Source organism: Seriola lalandi, unplaced genomic scaffold (assembly GCF_002814215.2).
Source record: "Seriola lalandi dorsalis isolate HSWRI2012SDOR001 ecotype SW California unplaced genomic scaffold, Sedor1 jcf7180002054865, whole genome shotgun sequence".
NCBI classification, from domain to species: Eukaryota; Metazoa; Chordata; class Actinopteri; order Carangiformes; family Carangidae; genus Seriola; species Seriola lalandi.
In genome coordinates, this window is record NW_019525418.1 from 245,213 (window position 1) to 252,977 (window position 7,765).

The 7,765-nt window shown below is 44.2% G+C and overlaps 1 protein-coding gene across 1 annotated transcript in view; it reads left to right on the forward strand.

Moving 5' to 3' along the window:
• The first annotated feature begins 4,586 nt into the window (after positions 1–4,586).
• The window catches only part of pthlha (parathyroid hormone-like hormone a), a 17,384-nt gene continuing 14,205 nt past the window's right edge, over positions 4,587–7,765 (forward strand). Inside the window, exon 1 of the mRNA XM_023428042.2 lies at positions 4,587–4,823. The gene's annotated coding sequence lies outside the window, so the exon portion shown is untranslated. The remainder of the gene's footprint in view (positions 4,824–7,765) is intronic.

Sequence of the window (7,765 nt, forward strand, 5' to 3'; positions counted from 1 at the left end):
CGGGGGGGGGCAGCTCTGTAATCCCTCACGCTCAGTCAGAACCACTTCTATGGACAAACATGTTTTTATTGTAGAGGATGAGACTGAGTTTAAAGGTTCAGATGAAAAGCGTCCAACAGGTTTTTAAACGGATTGATGTGATTGATGAAACCACCTCTGGAGGACGTTCGGAACTCGTTCTGCCCAGATGTTGAAAAGGTGCAGCTCTCTACAGCAGCTGTACGCAGATCATCTCATATTCATCAGGTTATTTAATATTGTTTGTCGTCAGCTGCTGGAACAGACTGAACTTTGAAGCATCAGAGAGTCTGAAGTTTCTGTGAGTCACAGTCTGAGAGAGACGATTCTCTGACCGGCTCTCATGGCCTCTACCTGTGGGCGGAGCCTATCAAAGAGGACTGAGCTCACCTGGTCTCATATAAGCTTGTGGGGGGGGGTCAGTTTGCTTGTGGCTCATTTTAAGCTGCAGCTCTTTTTTTGTTCCTTTTCTTCTTCTGGACTCATTTGGCGTCTTCGCACATTTTTAATTTCCACATGTGAACACGTGAATTAATCAGGAGAGTCTGGAGTTTATTTCATTCATGAAGGAGCGACTACAACTAATAAACTTCTATATAAAAGAAAGCGCTTCATTAGAAGAAGACAGTTGTATCTGTGTTAATTTACTGTCTGCACCTTTCATCTCCACAATAAAGACGACACTTACGCACACGGAAACATTTTACAGCTCCATTTTCATCTCAGTGTCTTTATAAAGGAAAAAGGCTGTAAATGAAAACCACATTGAGCTGCAGCAGCAGAGCAGAATGTAGATTCAGACCAACGTCCCTCTAACGATGATTCTCCTCCACGTTATCTCGTTAGTGCCACTGTTTACGTTCTATCTTTAGTCTCTGATATTAACAGCGTGGGACGGCGGCCGGACATTTAATTAGGAGCAATGATTTAATTCGGGCTCATTGATGACTAATGTTTTCCAAGACAAAAAGAAAAGATATTTTCTTTGTTCAGTTACAAGCTGCTTCAACATGAAACCTTCATCTGAAGCGTTTCTACCTGATTCTCCGTATTAAACAGGATTAAAGCCGTTGATTCGTTATTGAAATCATGAGTTTAGAGACACGTTATTAAGAGATGAGGAAGTTTGACTCGTACATTTTGATTTATAGACATAAAATAAGTCACAACAGCAAATTAAAGCAGCTGCTCACAGGGGAAGATTTCCTGTGTGGAGGCAGACAAGACATTTTGCATGTTTATTTGCATTGTAAAAGTCACATGACATGTAGACGTCTTCAGGCTGGGCCGCACCGCCACGGGCGTTTCCTCCAATGAAAACTCAAACGCTTCGTGATTTAACATCGCAGAGGTCTTAGGATGAGACTGACCAACTGTGATGTCGATCTCATTAAGTTCATTAAAGTATGTGACCCTGAAATTGCAAAAATGGTGCCGAAAATTGTTCATTAAATTCAAAATGGCGGCCTTCCTGTTGGATTTAGACTATGGCTGCAAGAGGCTTTTTTGTAAATCTCTACAGGGGGTTCTACAGGTTCTACAGGGTTTCTACAGGGGTTCTACAGGGGTTCTGCAGGGGTTCTACAGGGTTTCTACATGGGTTCTACAGGGGTTCTACAGGTTCTACAGGTTCTACAGGGTTTCTGCAGGGGTTCTACAGGGGTTCTACAGGTTCTACAGGTTCTACAGGGTTTCTACAGGGGTTCTACAGGTTCTACAGGTTCTACAGGGTTTCTGCAGGGTTTCTACAGGTTCTAAAGGGTTTCTACAGGGTTTCTACAGGTTCTACAGGTTCTACAGGGTTTCTACAGGTTCTACAGGGGTTCTACAGGGGTTCTACAGGTTCTGCAGGTTCTACAGGTTCTACAGGGTTTCTACAGGGGTTCTACAGGGGTTCTACAGGTTCTACAGGTTCTACAGGGTTTCTACAGGGGTTCTACAGGGGTTCTACAGGTTCTACAGGGTTTCTACAGGGTTTCTACAGGTTCTACAGGTTGTACAGGGTTTCTACAGGTTCTACAGGGGTTCTACAGGGGTTCTACAGGTTCTGCATGGGTTCTACAGGGTTTCTACAGGTTCTACAGGTTCTACAGGTTCTACAGGGGTTCTACAGGGGTTCTACAGGGTCCTCTCACTCTGTGGTGCAGCGACAGGAAGAGGAAGACTTCCTGTCTCTGAAACGTGTCATCACCTGCGCCTGATGGAAAACACCGTCCTTTCCCTCCACACTGGGAAACAGTTTGTGGAATTCAGCTCCAGATGTGGAGTCTTCTGGAACGGCATCGTGGGTAAAACGTACCGAGCTTATTGGTGATTAGGTGAGTCAGCGCTGGCTCGGCGTAGGTCGATGTTCCACTGAGATGACTGCAGCTCGTTGAAGGGCAGCGGGAGGAAGACGACACGGGGGGAATGAGCAGTCGGTTTGACATTTGGCATTTTGACATGGAATCCGTAGAAACGAGCGTGTTAAGTCACTGAAAGGTCGCCGGCTCGATTCCAGGGGTCAGCTGGGAAAACAAGGCACTTCACCCTGCAGCTGCTCTGACTCGTTCCATGTTTGGTGCCAGTTGTATTTCCTCAGTTTAACGTGACCTTTTGATTTACTTAATGATCTGCATTTACCTTTTAATTAGCTGTGCTCTGAAATATTTGCAGTAATGTTTCTGAATTATTAACCTTAGAAGTCAAACTGCAGAGTGCGACTCACAGGTACGGAGTATGAATCTGAGGGAATTCATTTTCCAACATTAACTTTACCTGTTAAATCTTAGATGTTGAAGCAGCTTGTTGATTGTGTTTAACCACTAATATAATCTATCAATACTCTATAAAGTTTATTTGCCTGTTTTCAGCCACTTATCAAAGTAATAAAAGGTTTTTCTGAGATTTGACTTTTCAAAAGTGAGTGCAGAGTCAGTTTAATCCAGGTAAGATTAAGACCAGGTGTATTTTCCTCGACCTGGTTCAGAGGTCATCATGGCTGCCTCTGAAAATCTGGCAAAATACCAACCATCAAAACTGTTTCCAAACCAATGCAGCAGAAATTTCAACAGATTTCAAAGAAAACTGGAAAAATAAAAATGAATGTGTATAAGTTTGAACTTCACCCAGTAACTGAATGTGTCAGCTGTTTGACCAGTAAAGCTGCAGCATTTATTAAATATTAACTTCAGGAGAATGACTTGGTGTTTGCTCCGCCCACCGATCTTTGTGTCATGATTGGTCGCTCAGCACGACTTTGCTCACCAGTGTCTCCAAACAACTAGAACTTCAGTTGTACCAGGTTATTACAGTTCAAGCATCGACTTCCCGCCGAGCTGCAGATAAAAAGCGCCCGTCACAATGTGCAGCGTTTTACTGTCGAACGAGTTTAACATCATTTATCTGTTACTCAGACGAGACTTCCTGGTTTGTGTTTGTGGAGCTAAACTCCCCGACCGTTGCAGAGCCGTCGTGTTGTTAAATGTGGAGCTGTTTGTTTAAAACAGCCTGAATCATCAGGAATGTTCTTACAATAACCTGAAATGTGTATTTTTTATGAGCATGTTTAAAACACTTGTGCTGTAACCTTGAAGGTTTGAGCTGCTCGCTCCTCGGCTCAGCCTGCTTTTAATTTGCAGGGGCTTTAGTGCAGCTTTATTAATCCTACATATTCCACTAGTTTGATAAATTAAAACCTCTATAAGCAGAACCATAAAGAAGCACTAAACAAACAAGCCTCAGGCTGCTGGACGTCCCCTGGGATTCCCAGGAACATGTGATGGTTCTTCAGGTGGTTGTTGGAGCTCGGGTCGTTCCTCCGGGGAACGTTAAGTGGGTGCTGTTCACTGATCGCTGCCTGGCTGCAGAGAGCCAGCGCTGGCAGACTGGAAATGGCAGGCAGGCGTCTGGCCGCGACTCAGTCCTCACTCATGGAGGAGTGTTTGACCCGGCGTTCACAACCCCAAAACCATGACCCTCCGCTAAACATAGAGAACCTCAGACCAGATGGCCCGACTGGAAACTGGAGCGCTTTGCTTTCGTGTTGGAGATTAGGAGGGATGCTACGCAAGCAGAGGTGGGCGTGATGGACCAAACCTCTACTACCATGTTTTGGAGAGATTTTTCTTCTTTTTTTCCTCTTCCCGCCTCTGCTCAGTTAAACAAGTCTGGCAGCAGGGGGTCATTACTTAATAGAGTAGAATTAAATTGAGACAAAAACACAGACGACACCGAACTAGACAGCTCTGTCTGAACTCTGTTTTCACTATTGGCTTTAAATTATTACATTAATCTGCCCAAGTAAAGTTTATGTAGGTGTAGAAACAACACTGTAAGGTTGAATTTAACCCGTCGCCGTGCCTCAGTGACGTGCAGGGGAGTAAAGTGAGAGTAGAGCGACCAGTAAAACCACGACTGGTGTGAACAAACTTCACCGAACACAACAAGCAGCCACTCACATGTGTCATTAGTTTAGACTTTGAGCTGAAGCTGTGGCGTGTTTGTGAGGGAAGGAAAAGGACGAAGGGGATGTGGGAGGGAGGGAAGAGCAGATAGAATGAGTAAGTTCATCCACCTAATTACATATGCAGCTTCATGGATTCCTCCTGCGACGGTGAGGCAGCGGTGATGGTGATGACCGTGTGTGATGTCAGCGGGAGGGCTTAACCTTATTTAAACAGCTTTTCGAACCTTCACGACCGAGCAAAGAGAGAGAGAGACTCTCCAGCAGAGGAACACGACTTAACCACCAGACGAGTTCAGGATTTTCAAAGACTCTTCACTGGATCCGTAATAAAAGGGAGGAAGCGGGAGCTGTGATAGAGGTAAGACGCTTCTGCAGGAGCATATATATTGTTGGTTGCATTTTTCTGGATGAACAGATCTAAAGTGTTTGGAAAAGGACCGGAGATTTTCTCAACCTCATATAACCCGATATAAAAAAGAGAGAAATCGGAGCGTAAAAGAACCTGCAGAGCAACAGTCTGCAGGAGAATGAGAGGCAATCAAAACGAGACATTAACCCAGACCCAATTACACTTAACGATCCGGGTCAGGTTCTGGTTGTGAGGAAGCAGCAGCCTGTAAAGACTCAGCGTGCAGAGAACACGACCTCGATCAGACTCTTACACAACCTGATGTACAAGTTTCATTTTTCCTTTCAAACTATATGTTTCTGCAACTAACACAGTTTTTTATTGTAGTTATTGTAGAAAATACACGTCACTATTTACCAGAACCAAAGGTGATGTCTTCAAACTGCTTGTTTTGTTAATAAATAAAAAAAAAGCTCAGACATAAATTAAACTTACCATTATGGAAAATAGAGAAAGCAACATTTCTGCAACTGGAAACAGACATTTTTATTGAACAAATTCAAGTTCCAATACACAGAATATAATCTTATTTTATTAGCATTTGGCCTCGTTTGGTTTTCATATAAAGTTTTTCCCAGTTCCAGAAGTCTGATCCTGTCAAAGCGACTAAAAATCAACCAAACATAAAGTGGATTGTCTCCTGGGGTTAGCATTGTTAGCAACACTCAGCTAATCAAGGTTATATCCAGCTAGTGCAAGATGTTCCTTTATTAGTCCGGACGGACTCTGCTGTTTCCAACACTTCATGGATGTTTATTCATTTCTTGTTACTCCAGAATATTTGTACTAAAGGAAATTACTTGTAAATACTTAGAGCTTCACTTCTTCAAGTCAAACTCTTTTCAGTGCAGTTGGTGAATGTGTCGTGATGTTTCTGTAACGCCGTTTGATCGACGTGTTCTCCTGCAGTTTCGAGGGTTCCTGCGAAACAAACAGAACGTTCTCCATTAGCTCGTTTGTTTCTCAGCTAACGAACGCTCAGAGCGCCGATCCATCTGCACTCCAGACTGAGAACGAGGAGCGTCTGTGGTTTGACACCTTCGCTGCCTGATTTTTCTTACAGACCTCCAGTGTAAAGTTAATCAGATCATAAGCTTGTAACAGCCGCTGCGAACGACTGTTTAGCAGGTAACAACTGCTCTGAGACACTTTCTGTCCCGCTCCATATTCTAATCCGGTTTTCTGGCAGCGCAGCTCCGACCATAATCAGATCTAATTGAGCGCAGGGATGTGATTGCCTCAGTGGGATCCAGTGACACACCAGCAGATTGTGAACAAACATCTGGTGACATCTGCAAAAGTCACCCAGAGACTGCGAGGCAGACAGACTGCAGGCGCCTCTCCCTTCTTCTTCTCTGAGCGCTGTCGCTCGCTCGCCGCTGCGGCTTCGCGCTACGCTAACAGCGTGCACGCCGTCCGTCTGCCAAGTGGCCGCGGCGACCGGGACAGTGCTGAGTGCTGTTGTTCCGCTTTCGCTGCTACTGACGCATGATTTCTTATTTATAACTCGCTGGCTGAAAAATCAATGAAAAATAAACATTCAGCTTCAACCGACGGCGGTGACAGTGACTGAGGTCCTGACCAATGAGGTCACACTCTGACGGGCAACTTTCACAGACATTTAGAAATCACTATCACCATCAGACCTGCAAAGGTTCGTCAAAGAACTGATTAGATCGATCGATAGATTCTTTATTGTCATTACATCAAAAACAACTCCACAGTAAACCTCTCGGCAGCTTGTTACAATAAATAAAGACTAAAATCAGTCAAATATAGAGTAAAATAAAAATTGCATATATCACCAACAACATAACTATGAACTATAAGTTATCAATACTGCACAGGTAAAACAGTCAGTAAGTCCGTCCATTAGCAGCATTAACACTTTGACAATCAATTCGTTTTCAAGCAAAAAATACAAATATTTCCTGATTCCAGTTTTTCATGTTTCAGAATTTGTAACTGACATTTTTTCAGTTTTACAATTAATGAAGAAGATAACGTCGGACTAATTAATGATGACGCCTGAATCACACCGACCCTCCTCTCCTCTGATTGGCAGCTGGTCACAGGGTCAGAAACCCTCTGGAAATATCTGCTTCAGCTCCAACCACTTACTATCTGTGGTCGCACAGCGGGCGGAGCGTGTTCCTGTGGGGGGCGTGTTCCTGTGGGGGGCGTGTGTTGTATAATGTGAATGAGAGTAAAACAAGAGGGAGGAGAAAAACTTCTTTTTAACGCCACTAAGTGTTTCTGTCCGTCCGAGTCCAAAAAATGAATTCCTCAATTCCTCTGTTAAAATATGGAGGGGGGCGGCATCATCCCTCAGTCATCATCATCCATCACCTCCTCATTAACATAGAGCAACACGACATTCAATAAACCCGAGTCCCGCTTCACACAAACACGCCGTGACCTCACAGACGGCGCCGACGCCACGTACGACTGAAAACGTTGCTCGTACATTTTCTTTAAGTTTTTCACAGTAAAACTTTATGGAAACTAATGATCAGGCTGCAGGTTTAATCTCAACCTTCATCCTCTCCCACGCTGCTCGCACCAAATCCAAACTTCCAACTTCTCCTTCAAACTAATTTCATACATCAACCGTACGAGAAGATGAAGATGAAGATGAAGATGACACCAGCCGTCCCTGAGAGAAACCGGGATTTCTTCTCTGTTAACTAATAAATCGTTTTAACTACGAGTTGTTTAGAGAAAAGTTGAACTACGACTGTAATACTTCATGTCTACTGGTAAAGAGAACAAGCTGTGACCTGACGGGGTCAACGTCCCCTCGTATCAGAGGGTGGGGGCCTCAGGATGGAGCTGGTGGCAGAGTCAGGACCACCGATGGGGGGGGGGGGTTAACAGTACAGGCCTTTGTG